This window comes from Lissotriton helveticus, chromosome 7, assembly GCF_964261635.1.
Source record: "Lissotriton helveticus chromosome 7, aLisHel1.1, whole genome shotgun sequence".
Lineage (NCBI taxonomy): Eukaryota > Metazoa > Chordata > Amphibia > Caudata > Salamandridae > Lissotriton > Lissotriton helveticus.
Genome location: NC_136068.1, coordinates 743,662,786 through 743,677,860, shown reverse-complemented (window position 1 = coordinate 743,677,860; position 15,075 = coordinate 743,662,786). Strand labels below are relative to the sequence as shown.

The following is a 15,075-nucleotide window of genomic DNA, read 5'->3' as shown; positions in this document are numbered from 1 at the left end:
TGTTCTAGGTCAATTAGCTTATGTAAGTATGGAAGCAGGTGGCCAGCCAGTATCTTACTCAATACTTTATATTAGTTGGTGAGTAGGGACAGTGGTCTGTATCCTGACAGATCGATCGCCGGGCGTCCTGTTTTGGGGAGACACACTACTAGTGCTGGTCCAGTGGAAGGGGACAGTGACCCGAGGACAACGCAGTATTATACAATCTCTCTAGTTGGGGCACCAGAGTATCCGAGAACGTGGCAAAGAATTCGGCCGGAAGGCCATCCAGACCTGGGGCCTCGTTTTAGGTAGGCTCCTAACGGCTGCCTTGATTTCGCTCCTCGTGATAGGGGCAGACAGAACGTTTTGCACCTATTTGTCTAGTTGTGGAAACTGCACGTCTGTTAAAAACGCCTCAGGGCCTCTTCCACCAACAGGGTACAAGACTTGATAATATTTACAGAAGGCTGCATTTATGTCCTGCTGTGTATTTACTGTGTCCCCATTGCTAGTGATTATCTCCGGAATCGGGATGTGTGGGGGGTCATCTGAGTATGCGAGCTAACAGCGGGCCAGCCTTATCATCATCAACGCGTTTCGCATGCGTGTAAGCAGTATAGTCTAGGTTTCTAGCAGCTCAGCGTGTTTTATTCGGGCGTTTTGCAAAAGTAGTTCCTTTATGAGGTAATTTGATGCGTCTTGTTTGAGACTATTCAGGGAGTTTTCAACTTCTTTCAAGTTGTTATGTATTTCCTGACACGCCTCCACCATAGTGCTAATGGCTTTCCCCCTGATCACCGTCTTGAATGCATCCCACTCCACCCGAGATGTGGATGCAGTTCCCGTGTTCTCAGCAAAGTAATGATCTATGCCTGCCGCCAGTGCCTCACGAAAGACCGAGTCCTCAAGCAATACGGGCCATAGTTTCCAGGTAGGAACGAGGGTAGGGATCCTGCCCCAGCTGAGGGAGACCTCCAGTGGGTTATGTCAGAGAGCGTCATGCCCAAGTATGTTGCATGTGTCACCTGAGTTGTGATGTGGTTAGAGCAAAGAATCCTGTCTATGCGGGTGTGGAGTTGGTGTGAATAATGAATATTCTCTACTGGTGGGGTATTTTAAGCGTCAAACCTCTCCCAGGCCCCATCCCTCGGCCCAGCTGCGCAGTGCGATCTATCTGGAGGGGTCCATTACAGCATTCTAATCTCCCCCCAGTATCCACGGACAAGTAGCCCAAGGCACCAGTACTGGGTTGAGGCTTAAGAGGTAGTGATCCTGCTCGAAGTTGGGCGAATATATGCTGCCAAGGACAATTTGTGTGCCATCCAGTGTGCCTCTCACTAGGATATATCTGCCCAATGGATCCACCTGCTGTTCCAGAGCCTCAAAAGGGACCCCATTCCGACCCATATGGACGCGCCCCTAGCAAATGCAGAATATGACGTGGAAAAATCCTGACCTCTCCATTTTTTGCGGAGTTTGGCCGCTTCGGCTGCAGTCAGGTGGGATTCTTGTGTGAGTCGCCTATTCAACTGTGCATGTACTCTGTCGTTTGTTGATCAATCCCAGACCCCGTACATTCCAAGTACTCACGCTGTAGCTATCCTGCATCGAAATCTAAGGTATACTACCGTGTAACACCAGCACATTCAGCCATCTCGCCCGGAGATTCAAAGAACTGTGTTTTGTGGTCATGGATCACTTTCAGCTTAGCTGGGAATAGTAGCGCATATTTGACATTCAGTGCCCAGAGTTTTTTCTTTACGTCTTGGTAGTGGGAACGTTGACGTTGGACTAGAGCGGTATAGTCTGGGTACAGGGATATCCACTGATTCTCATACTGGATGTGGGACAGCTCTGTCACCTTTTGCAGTAGGAGGTCTCGATACCTGAAATTCAGAACTATAACAATCAAGGGCCGGGGGCGAGCTCCCGCCACTGGTCTGTCCGTCGGTATTCTGTGTGCCCTTTCTACGTAGAAAATAACCGAGAGGCCCTCCGGGGCCATGTGGTCCCTGAGCCACTGTTCCATGAACCTAGTAGTGTGTCCCCTCGCATCGTTCCGGCAGGCTTATGACTAGGATGTTGTTGCCCCAGGTGAGGCCCTCTGCGTCATCCGCCCTTTCCTGCAGACCCGCAACCTGTTATTGGAGCTGCGCAATCTGTGCGCCATGCTCCTTGTTTAGTGGCGCTAACTCCAGTAGAGTGCGTTTGTTATCTTTGACAACCGTAGCTATCTTGTCATGATCAGCTCTAAGGAGGGTGAACCCCGTTGTTAGAGTCCCAAGTTGTCTCTCAATGGCCTGCCATGAGTCACGTACCTCCTTTAGGATAAGGTCCAGCTAGTCCGAGGGGTCCCCAAGTCAGTGGGCGGAACGCCGGTAAGAGGCTGCATGGTGGGCATAGAGTCATCAATCTGCTGTCTATCAGAAGCACCAGAGTCCTTCCCCTTGGCTGGCCCATTGTGGCGTGGTATGATAGTGCCAGCTGCGGGCCCAGGGGAGACGTCAGACAGGGACTCCCTCAACTGCTATGGGTGTTCTCACCACTGGCCCGGAGGTCCACCATCCAATGGTCGTATGTAGGACACCACCACGATCTCACAACCGTCAATAGCGCCCAGTTCTGACGGCGCTGCCTCCCCGGCAGCACATAAATGGAGAGGCTCAAGCAGGGGACCGCAACGCTGTCCCAGATGGCCCCTCACAGGTACCCTCCCAGGAGGGCCAGGCCCACCCAGAGCTGTCTCCACACCCAGTCCCGCAGTGGGTCCCAGCAACTCACGCCGCGTCGGTGGGGGGGGGGGTTGGGGGGGGGGGGGGGGGGGGGGAGTGGACAGGTAATGCGTGCGGCTGGGATTTGCGCAATGGGCCACAGTGAGTTGAGAGTGGTTCCTCAGGCCCACGGTAAGGTGTCCTCCTCTTCACCGGTATAGCTCGATAGGTCCAGGTCTGCACATGCCCATTCCCCCAGGCTGATCCAGGCATATGGCGGCTCCCCCACCAGCAGCAGCATCCGATGCCAAACCCAGTGTTACGCAAGGTCTTGGTGCAGGCCAGCACACCAACTATCACCGGCGAGCCCGGCCCGCAATAGCCATTCAGTGGCAGCAAGAGGGCCAGTCAACACTCCCCTGGGCGATCCCCTCCATGCGGCCGCCGTGCTCAAGTAGAGGATAGCAGTGAAAAGCGCCAGGGACAGGTCCCGTCCGCACACACAGCACCCAGGCCGCCGATGTACGCAGAGCCGGCGAAGCGGGGCATAGGCGCGGTGAGGATCCACATGTAGCGTCACTCTTACCCGGTACTTCAGGGTCTCAGGCATACGTCAGCGGCCGCCATCACAGCGTCGCACCTCACGTTCCAGCTCTGGATTCCGAGGTATGGTCGCCGGTGGTGCACACAACATCACAGGGCTTTGGACACTCTCAGGGCAGCCAGGGGGCATCAGGTAGGCTGCACGACAGGGTCACTCTTTTACCGGGCCTCAGAAATTCGCGGGCCGGACCCGATCCCCGCATCGCTCACTCTGACATTTTACCCCCCTCCTCAGTCCCAGGGAGGCCTCACAGCGACTGCAGGAGCATAGAATGGCACACCAGCGCCAGACCCAGCCTCCGACACCTCAACTCGTCCCTGGCGACAGGTATCCGGCTCCGCAGCCCACGTCCAGCAGCCAGGCCCACCTCGGTGTTCAGGAGGCGCCGGCAGCACACAGCAGCGATTTCACTGGGCAATTGCCAGCCCGGTCCACAGGGGCTCACTTGGCATGAAATTTTGTGACGATTAGAAGCTGAAACCGCTAGGATTATGCAGGATGCAGCAGGTCTGGGCACGGAGCTCGCTTACTGTGCGGCCGCTATGCTCGGCAGTTAGCCACACCCCCAGTGATTCAGCTGGCTATCACTTGGGCTACAAAGACCGATCTCGAATAGTAATTCTAAAGGTTACACATTTTAACCACTTGTTGGGACTAAGTCGCATAATACAGACAATTTAATACACAACCACCATTTGGACTGTATTGTGTGGGCGACACATGCGCACATTAAACCTTTGCACAGTAAACAGTTGCATTGCTATGTGGCTTGTTAACCTGAAAGTCACTTGGTGTTCACTTTATAAATATTAATTTTTCACAATTGAATTTTGGATCAGGTGATCCCACATATATATTTTGTTTTGCAGCCCTGAAGAAGTCGATTGGGATATCACCCACGACGAAACATGTGTTGGCTAAGCAGTCCTAAAATAAAGAACACCCAACTATACTCATTGAAAGTCATAATAACTTATCAATGTGTTTTTAATATGCGATCATAATACGGGGATAACACCACATCATAAGTGTTGATTAATACAGTGTGAGCATAGGATTGTGTTACATGTTAATCGTGGACCGCGCCAACGGTCCCGTTGGAAGGTTTAGGGTGTTAGTTTCCCTCACCTTTTTGCACCGCACAGATAGTTTACACATAATTAAGCATACTCAGGAGGCGCCAGCTCCACTCTAGGAAAAAACCCCCTACTGTTTTTAGGTCTCGCCTGTCGATGCGCATGCGCATCGAGCAAGCGAGAGTATTGCGACTTATCCACTCTTTATCCACACTGCAAGGAATCGTGGCGATTCCTTGCAGTGCCCGTGACTTTTAAGGTCAATGCGCATGCGCATTGAGCTTATGCGCATTGACCTTAAAAGCACGTGCACGTCCGTCTTTGTTTACCCGCTCCGCCCCCTCCCCTTCCCGCCGTCTCACATTTCGCAATGCCCTCCTAACACACACACCCTCTCCCCCGCTCCGCCCCCTCCCCGCCATGTCTGCCCCCTTCCCGCCGTCTCGCATTTCTCCTCCCCCCTCCCCTCTCTTCCCTCCTTAAAAACAACTTTATGAAAACCATCGACTTGCAAAGGTTTGTTGTTTCCATAAATATTATTCAGTTGCTAGAGTTTTTTTTACTTCAGCAGTTTGAATAAAATATTTGCTTGTTATACAGAGCCAGGCTCCCCTTTTTCCACTCCCCTCCCCGGCCCCGCCCCTTCACCACATCCAGATTGGCCCCTTGCTACCACATCACACCCCTCGTGACACACCACTTCCTGGTATTCAACTTTGTCGACCGGCTCCACAGTAACCCTGCCGAAGCAACAACGGCCCCTGGATTGACTCCATGAGAGCTCCTCTACTGACTCAGGTACACAGCCCGCCGTGTTCTTTTACCCCCCCTCTCCTCGACCGTCCTCCACCAGTCCTTATCCTTAGCCTTTCCCCTCCCTTTCCTCTGCCAGGTATTCTACCACAACGCGTGGAACGCCGTACTGCGAAGCACCTGACGTCCACGGATGTGGCACCGATCGCCCGCGCTGTGCCTCCCGCTTTATTCAGGTATTTACACGCTCCCCCCAGCTCACCCGCCCGGCTTCACCAATGTTCCCTCGTCCCTCATTCCACTCCTTTATTCCCCCACTACAGATGTTGCCCATCCGACTGGAAGCACCTTAATTACTGATCTTCCGATCTACATTGTTTTTCCAGGTAACTCTGCCGCCTAAGCGCTTCATCTGGCCACTTCTCTTTCGCACTGCTCCGGTATGTCACCCCACCCGGTCCGACAACTTGGCCATGGTTTGAGCGCTTACTTCCAGATGCCGCCACACTGATACTATGCCTTACGCGAGTGAATCAGCCCCAGGATTTCGACATCCCTCCTCCTGCACTTTGACCTTACTAACCCACGGCTTTTGTACTTCCCATTCCTGGCCCCCACCTTGAAACTGTTCGTTGTCACCCTTAGTCTGACTTAATTGCACATCGCGAGTTCGGGTCCTTTGCCTCTCGGTATTCCGCCTCGGTATGTTCTTCTAGACTCACCTACCTGCCGGCTTCCTAGCCCATTACCATGACGTGATTGCAGACGTTGAGGCTACTCTCTTCATTCTGTTCTTCCCGCTTACTGCACAGCCACCGTGAGCTTCTTCGCCACTCTGTGTTTCACCCCTTCCCCCCACCTGGCCGCCCTTGCTCCCCTACCAATTGCCTACTCACCCAGATGCCCCAGAATTGACACACAACCTTATGTCCAGGCTCTTACTTCACCACCCTGGTAGTGTTCATGCCCCCTGCTCTTATGCGCAGCAGTCTCTTAGACGGCCCACCTAGGAGCCGCTCTATAGTCTTGCACGCACCTCCTACCCTCCCTCACCTCTTCTTTCCCTCCCACAGCACCCTCTAAACAACACAATCTTGTCCTGTAGACGATCCCAATTGACGAGGATCGAAACGTCGTCGACAACACAGCGCAAGACATGGCGCAGTTTTCCATGATGACTCATTTCAAATCAATAACTCTCTAAATTCTTTCACCTCTGTAATTCATTCTTGAGCCACTTTTTTCACTGTATATATTGACACTATCACTCACCTTGCGCCGCTCACGCTGTCCGTTTCTGTTACTTGCGTCGCCACCTATGTCACCTGCACATACCTGAGCACCAAGTACAATCGGGTTGTTTGATTTGTTCATACAGTGCTGCCATAACTGTATAATTGTTTATTTGTTCTTTTTTCCCTCCTCTTGCTTAACATATGATGAATAACAAATCAAGTCCTTAAATTGTTCTCAGTCTCCTTATTTCGGTACTAGTAATGCTTTTAGCATACATACTTAATTGTCTCCTAAATATTACCAGTTGGGATATTGTTTTTTTTCCTCTACCTGCCCTTCAGCTTGTCACGTGCGGCTTGTCATAAATAATATGACTAGCTGGCTTCCATCTTTTCCTCTGATAATATCGCGGCCCCTTTTGGACGAAGCGTCCACGCAGTTCATGGATAATTCAGTGGATTTCTTTTTGGGCCTAAATATTTTTTCCTGAGAATCGTAGGTAGAAACTGCTGTCCTATTTCAGAATACTCTGTCCGATGATCGACTGTGTCAAGTGAGCGCGGGAAAACTCGATGTGCCTTTTGTTAATTTACCCAAGCAGTCTATAGTTACGTTTGTTGTTATGACATGAGCTACATTTTTTAACAGCTTTAAAGTAGGCTACATTTTCGAAAGAAAGAGCTTAACTTCCGTATTGTAATAAGCCTGATTACAGATGATTTTACACACGCCACTCCATAATCTAAGCTTTTGCTTGACAATTGTTAGGGTGGAATTCTGTACGAATGTAATGTGGAATAATCGTTTCCATTGTTACAGCACTGCAAAAAAACACAAGCGCTTTTTACTTATATACTGGCTTGTTAGCCAACGCCGTGGTTCTTGTTTGTCTACTTCAAAAGGATGGAATGCTAGGCAGGCCCTGTATGGATTTATACCTTTCACCTACAAATATTTGGAGAGAGCGTTTAAACAAACTATCTCGCATGCTATTACCATATGTTTTGGTAAACACACCACTGCAGCAAATTCTTTCAGTTCACTGCTGTGCTTAAAACAAAAACCTTATCATCACCGGAATGCACATAATAAAAGAGGGGCACCTTTTATTATAAGTGTGCACATAGACTTTTTTGTGCTAAGTGCAAATTGCAACTTTTCAATAAATATTTTACTCTGAGTGATAGAAGGGGCTCTGTTAGTAAAAAGCTGTTACGTACTTTAGGATGCAATTTAATCACTTGTTGAGTAACATTTTAAACCCCTCACCCTCCCTCACCCACCCTCACTCACCTTCAACACCTCACCCTCACTCACCCTCAACGCCTCACCCTCACTCACCCTCAACGCCTCACCCTCACTCACCCTCAACGCCTCACCCTCACTCACCCTCACTCACCCTCAACGCCTCACCCTCACTCACCCTCAACACCTCACACTCACTCACCCTCACCCTCTACCCTCACTCACCCTCAACGCCTCACCCTCACTCACCCTCACCCTCTACCCTCACTCACCCTCAACGCCTCACCCTCACTCACCCTCACCCTCAACACCTCACCCTCACTCACCCTCACCCTCACTCACCCTCACCCTCAACACCTCACCCTCACTCACCCTCACCCTCAACACCTCACACTCACTCACCCTCACCCTCTACCCTCACTCACCCTCAATACCTCACCCTCTACCCTCACTCACCCTCAATACCTCACCCTCTACCCTCACTCACCCTCAATACCTCACCCTCAATACCTCACCCTCTACCCTCAATACCTCACCCTCAATACCTCACCCTCTACCCTCAATACCTCACCCTCAATACCTCACCCTCAATACCTCACCCTCAATACCTCACCCTCAATACCTCACCCTCACCCTCACCCTCACCCTCAATACCTCACCCTCACCCTCAATACCTCACCCTCAATACCTCACCCTCACCCTCAATACCTCACCCTCAATACCTCACCCTCACCCTCAATACCTCACCCTCAATACCTCACCCTCAATACCTCACCCTCAATACCTCACCCTCAATACCTCACCCTCACCCTCACTCACCCTCAATACCTCACCCTCAATACCTCACCCTCAATACCTCACCCTCAATACCTCACCCTCAATACCTCACCCTCAATACCTCACCCTCAATACCTCACCCTCAATACCTCACCCTCAATACCTCACCCTCAATACCTCACCCTCAATACCTCACCCTCAATACCTCACCCTCAATACCTCACCCTCAATACCTCACCCTCAATACCTCACCCTCAATACCTCACCCTCAATACCTCACCCTCAATACCTCACCCTCAATACCTCACCCTCACTCACCCTCACTCACCCTCACTCACCCTCACTCACCCTCACTCACCCTCACTCACCCTCACTCACCCTCACTCACCCTCACTCACCCTCACTCACCCTCACTCACCCTCACTCACCCTCACTCACTCACCCTCACTCACTCACCCTCACTCACTCACCCTCACTCACTCTCACTCACCCTCACTCACTCTCACTCACCCTCACTCACTCTCACTCACCCTCACTCACCCTCACTCACCCTCAACCCCTCACCCTCACTCCCTCACTCACCCACCCTCAACCCCTCACTCACCCTCACTCACCCTCAACCCCTCACCCTCACACAGTGCAATAGGTCTCGGAGCATTTGAGTTAGAGCTTTTAGAAATGTTTATGGCTTTTTTTTTTTAATTCTTTAGCATTGGCTACAGGAAACAAAAATGCTAAAGATTTACAAAAAAACCCATAAACAATTCTAAAAGCACTAACTCTAATGCTGCGAGACCTATTGCATTTCCAATGCTTGTTTCACTCCTTTCTATGTGAATTCTTGTCCAGGCTACTATTGACACCAAGTGCACCTTAAAAAAGGTGTGTCAGTACGTTGTTTAGAAGGTGGGTGAGATATCTGATCACTGTAGTGTCCTCAGTTATGCAGAGGAGCGGCACCTTGCCTTTGCACCATTGGACGTACGTACCTATGCCATTTTTCCATGTAGAATTTCCTTGTGCTTAGCATTCTTGCTTCCTTTAGAACATCCACTGAACGTTTTGGGAGCTACAATTGCACAAACTATTCCTTCAGGAGCCAGGCAGCTAGAATCAGGCGGTTTACTTCTTTCTGGCTGGTATACCTTGCCTCCTTGCATGGACTGTGCTTTCTTGGCAACCTTTTTAACATCTCCCTGCACCAGGTCTTAGAACCATGTTTGTCTGGCCCACTGTGGAAAAATTGCAATAATTGTCATGTGGGACGATTTGCACTTTACCACTAAAGGTATGAAGGGAATAGATGGAAAAGCATGCACAAATTTCCCCAACCAGTCTGTAGACAGGGCATTCCCCTGGGAGAGGCAGTGTTGGTACCTGGATCGAAGGCGCAGCATTTTGTGTTTTCTAGGGTTGTAAATTAGTTGATGTCTGGTGTGCCCCACTGCTGGAAGCCCTCTTTGAGCACTTTGCCATTTAGTTCACATACGTGTGAGGCTTGTCCGCTTATTCGATCTGCCTCTTCATTTTCAACAACAGTCAGGTGTATTATGAGGTGTATTCCTCTCTCAATAGCCCATATCCAGATCTCCTGGGTTGGTTTTAACAGTACGTGAACTTGTCCCTCTTCGTTTGTTTTTGATAGAACATTGTGGCTGAGTTGTTCATCTGAATTTTCACTGCCATCCCGTCACTTGTGTCTTAAAGGTCTTTAGGGCCAGGAAACCGGTCTTTAGTCCAAGATATTGACGTGCTGGATAGCTTCTTCCATTCTCCATATCCATCTGAACATTTACTCTCCCATGTACGCTCCATAGCTTGTGTGGGATGCCTACATGGTGATCTCTGTAGGGGTTGGTTGTATGAAGGTCCTGCCTACAGTTATGTTGTCTAGGTTCCACCTTGTGAGCTCTTCATGTACTCTTTCCGTTACAAATAGAGCAGTTTCCTTGATTGATTTTCGCTATGGGCACCCTCTCTATTGCTCCCTTTTGAAAAAGGTCCTGACCTTTGCGTTGCAGAGCCTTTCTTCCTCTCTATGTAGTTTTCTTTGGTTTGACTCCCAATGGTGTCTTTACCAGTTCTATGCAGTAACCAAGCTGAATGATGTTGGATTCATTTGTCTTTTGGGACTCTACCCCAGCCCGGGAGGAAACCTTTAACTTGCCTCCCAAAGGTGTTATGAGGTGGGGGGTCTGGTACTCTGAGTCACTTACTGGAGGAGCGGTCTACTCTTGAAGGCGCCCCCTTTTCCTGGCTTTGCCCTGAAAGGGCGGACGCTGTTGTATTTGGAATTTCCACTGTTGCTGTATACCTTGGTGTTAGGCCGGCTGCTGGAAGGAGTGGTGGAGTGTTGCACCTTGATAGCTTACTCCCCCTGCAGGTCTTCCCACATTTTCTTACTTGGCTGTCCACAGAACATCAATGCTCCATAATCGTTTGAGGTGTCATTATCTTTCTTAATTTGCTGTATTGTGTTGTCCACAACGGATCCAAACAGGCTGTCCCCTGAGAAGGGCGTGTTTATGATGTTCACCTGCACCTCCTTTCTAAATGCAGGCATCCGGAGCCATGCGTGCCTTCTCGTAGATTCTTGTGTTACAGTTTGTCTACTGGCTGTATCTGGACAATCTAAAATAGATTTCAGGCATGTAATGGCTATTGCTTTGCTTTATAACACTGCGGCTTTCCTCTTGATACTCTTCTGGGAGGTGCGTCAGGAGCCCTCCAACTTCCTCCCAGTAACTGTGGACACAGTGCTTTAAGAGTGTTCGAGTTTGCGATCTTCCATGTTGTCGTAGTCATCCTTTTAAATGTTTGGCCTACCATTTCCACTTGCTTGCTTGCTTTCTTTTCTCTAAAGAGGGTCCTGTGGATGTTGGACCATTCACCCGCTTTCTTGCTGTGGTACAATGATGGGATCTGCTACTGTATTGCTCTTGACAGGGTCTTTCGAGAAATGTTAATTTTTCTCCTCTAACCTCCCTTGATCTAGAATGCTTGACAGCATGGGACGGTACAGGTTTCTACTCTAGGATGAAACAATCTTGCGTCTTCTCTTCCTCTAACTGTACCCAACATATGCCGCCCTTTTCACCAAGGCGTTGTACATCGTGAGGTCGTCGGGTGGCAAAGGTTTTGAGGGGTATGTGACAACAACCTCTTCCGGCAAATCAGTTTCAAGGTCCTATCCCTGTTCGTCACTACTTGCAGCATACTGGTAGATCCCGTGGTACTCCAGTTTCAGTGAATCAAGTTTGCTGTGATGGTCTTCCTACCCATTACTTTCCTCTGGGATCTTTGAGAAGATTTTGAATTCCTTCATTTAAGCCTCAAAATCCTTCCTCTAGGATCGCTGCCATTTTGGTCTCGAGCCTTCTTTTATTTTAACCGTTTTCCAAGGTCCTGCCTCTTTGGTGTCAAGAAGCTTTGACACCTTTTACTTTGGGTCTGGCACCTCCTCCGAGCATTTGTTGGCCCTCGCTTTCCCTCAATCGCCTTTTGATGTCAAAGGCTTCTCACAGGGACGATCATCAGTGTCTCCCTTTCGAGACCCGTGGGGAGAATCAAACTCATTCCTTTCCCATCTAACCATGGCACAATATGATTTGGTCATGCCACTTCCCTGATCTGGGCAGTGTTTAATTTAACTGGGCAGTGATCTGGTCAAACGCTCTGCTTATAAGCCAGTGCCATCACATGTCAGCATGCTAAATTCCAAAACTGACTACATTGGTAGTCAATTAGAGGCAAAGGTGGATTCCAGACACCTCATGCCCATTCAGTTCACTTTTGTAGGTTCCTGCTTTCTCGCTTTGTGTCTGGTTTTCCATTTCTCCTTCTTTAAACTTTGCTTTTCCCTCTCTTACTCTCAGGAAATGTCCAATGACAAAAAATAAAAGTGCCGGCAGGCCCCACCTGAAACATCCGCCTCATTATGCACTGGACATAAATGGGCCTCCATACATTCTCTGTAAAAGATGGGCTGCTGGCATGAGAGCAATAATTAGAGCAGTTTGACTATCATGATGTAAATAAAGGAACAATTTATGGTCCTAGCCTGACCTGGAAAACCATTGCCTGCATTGTGCTGCATCCTTCAAGGAAAAAGCCATCATGTAGGTGTTGTCAAAGGTCTTACAGGAATCCTCAAGCATGGAACAGTGTGGCATTTTAAGCATACGTGTGGTCACCTGTACAGTGACTAATTTGTAAAAGAATGAGTGCCGGTGCCCAAAGCTTTCCAAGATGCTAGTGGCTGGCGCTACTGAACGTTTGTGCACCAAATACCAAGGCATCTTAGTCTTAAATTTTCCTCAAGCCTCTTCAATCCACTACCTGCACCTTGATCTCATGTTGCAGGTTCCTGCTTTGTCCCTTTGTGAGTTTTGCAGGTTTCTCTTCCTTCTCCTTTTTTTGGGGGGTCTTTTACCCTCTTTTGTTCCCTCTAAATGTCTGGTGGACAGAAATAAGAGCTGGTCCCAAAAAACAAGTGCCAGCGGCAACCCCGGTTCAAGCATTGCACCAGTGATCCAAGTGATAAGCGGATTCTTCTCCGATACAACTAATTACAATACGATTTAGCTTTTCAACTAAAAAACTAATTTAAAGGGTGCATGAATATGCACTTTAATGTGAAACACAACTTTGGTTTAGTGTAACATGTGAGAACTGTCTAGATAATCTGTGCATCATTACACTAAATAGTGTTTCTCATCAATATGTTAGGACGCAAAAGCTAGGTATCTGGGTGAGTTTCCATACAGCTATGCACCCATGCAACACATGCCATACAAACCTTTGAGAATCACACACCAACCTCACCTCCTTATGGTGATTTACCAAAAATAACTAAGCCCATTACACAGAGCCCAAGACAACCTAATTAGTATGATGAAAGCAGAAGCACCAACACTCCAGAGAACACTTCTAGAGCCTCACACTGCTAATCTATTTATGCATGGAATATTTTAGACATATCTTATACTTGCCTAACCTGCCTCAATGCACTACTCCATAGATGTAGTCGTATATTCAAATAGCAGCAGTACTATCTATGCTCAAAATATTTAAAGCAGACATTCCCTACTCAGCCCTGCAACATACTATTAAGGCACTTGACAGTTTGTAACGTAGTACACAATTTGTGTGCAGAATGTTTTTTTTTTATATAGACTGCAGAAAGAAGGATGTGCATAATTGAAACTCAAGAAATATTTCAAGATGTACATTTGTCTTTGAACAATCAATACTAAACTATGGGTTATTATAGAGACAGTGGAGCTGCAATACTATGGGCTGGTAATATTTATTCACAAGAAGAGAAACTAACACTTTAACAGTTTACCTCCTGTGGTGGAAGACCAGTGAAACAAATAGAGTAAACCACGGCACACAAACACTGGTTTTGGGGCAAAAAGAAAACATGAAGCACCAGTGGATTCTGCAAGCTTAGAGATGAAGAGCTGGGGCTGTTTTATACATTGTACCACGGAGGCGCAAAGGTTATGTGCGCCCAGGGGCACAATGGTATTATAGAAGATCAACAGGATACTGATAGCACTGGTACACATGTAGCGCCAGCGCTATCATGAGTTGGCATTCCCTCATTTACAGGGGGTATGGCACCTTGCAAATGAGGGAATCACAGTACCTCTGCACCTGCGTACTATTATAGACACGTACGCAAACAAGCCCTTACAAAGTGCACTCACAGTGCACCACAAAATGGTGGGCCTCCTGAAGGAAGCCCTCTGGAAGGGAGAAAAGGAGGACCCTGTGGACCACCCAGTCAGAACCACTGCAGGCAGGGGCAGTCACTTGGAGTGCGGGGTGGGGTTTCTTTTTCATATTTAGAGTGGAGGCTGCATGTGCCTTCTCCTTGAAATATAAAGTGCCTTTGAAGCTGCTGCTCCGTAATTTAGTGAATGCACAGTGGTAAAAAAGGGGTGCTGAACCCTTTGCATAATATGGACCTGGTAGACTGAAAGAGGTCAGTGGAATTTAAGTATATGATGTGAATTTCAAAGAAGCAATTGTGTATCTTTAGTTTTTTTTTTTTTTGCATGTCCTTCTATTAGTAAAATTAATGGTTAGGTTAAACTAAAGTTTTGTACAGTGGCCGAAAGCTTTGAGGTTTGAAATAAACATGACTGGATGTAGCAAGTACCAAAAAGATGAAAAAGAAACGGCTTCTGGAAACTATTCGCATGGAGTTGCAGACTACCAACTTGTTTTTGTTGTTTAATAAAAATCACATATGCAAACATGAATACTTTCAAATTTCTCATACTGATTCTGCAAATCAACTTAAGCACTTCATGTTTGCCAACATGCTACTGTCATCACATGGTAGCAGCTATTGCAACAAACCCAAACTTCATCAAATCGGACCTTAAAAAGTCTCTAATAGATCCAGAAATTATACAATATAAATGTCTTTAAATAACAAAGAAACTAAAAATGTACTTACTTTGGATGCACAATTTAAACTCTTACTGAAGCACAAAAGTCCATCTACAAAAATATGCGAAAGAAAATGTTAATGGTTCCTACAGGTTTAGAACAAGGATGAAAGATGACTAACATTGCATATCTCTGTGGGGAAAAATACAGCCTTTATTTTAGGTAATTTACCGAGTGTATATTCATAAACATGCAGGGATAAAAATAATCACACATGCATGTCGAA

The 15,075-nt window shown here is 48.0% G+C and overlaps 1 protein-coding gene across 1 annotated transcript in view; it reads right to left on the bottom strand.

The window, feature by feature from the left end:
• The window catches only part of AFF4 (ALF transcription elongation factor 4), a 907,016-nt gene that overhangs the window by 792,556 nt on the left and 99,385 nt on the right, over positions 1-15,075 (bottom strand). The window contains exon 3 of the mRNA XM_078653083.1: positions 14,857-14,900. The gene's annotated coding sequence lies outside the window, so the exon portion shown is untranslated. The remainder of the gene's footprint in view (positions 1-14,856; positions 14,901-15,075) is intronic.